Below are 398 nucleotides of genomic sequence, written 5' to 3'. Positions count from 1 at the left end.
AGGAGAACCACATCGTCCATTTAAGAGCGGTGCTCGAGTGCATGCGCACGAACAAACTATATGCCAATGCAGACAAGTGCATCTTTGGCCCAGAAGAGATTTCCTTCTTTGGGTACGTCATTGGGATGCGTGGCCTTCGAGTAGATCCTGCTAAGGTCAAGGCCACTGAAGACTGGTCGGTTTAAAAAAACCAGAAGGACTTGCGTAAGTGGCTTGGTCTCGCCAACTACTTGCAAAAGGACAGCGTAAACTACGCAGTAATGGCGCGGCCATTATCCAATCTCGTTAAAAAGGATGCGGAATAGTGTTGGAACACCGAACATCAGGAGGCTTTTGACGGGGTCAAAGACAGCCTCCTGTATACATCAATACTGGCGTTGCCAGACTCCGATCGTTCT

The sequence above is a fragment of the Plasmopara halstedii genome, assembly GCF_900000015.1.
Source record: "Plasmopara halstedii genome assembly, contig: Scaffold_2321, whole genome shotgun sequence".
NCBI classification, from domain to species: Eukaryota; Oomycota; class Peronosporomycetes; order Peronosporales; family Peronosporaceae; genus Plasmopara; species Plasmopara halstedii.
The sequence above is the reverse complement of the archived record's forward strand: the minus strand, read 5'-3'. Positions refer to the sequence as shown.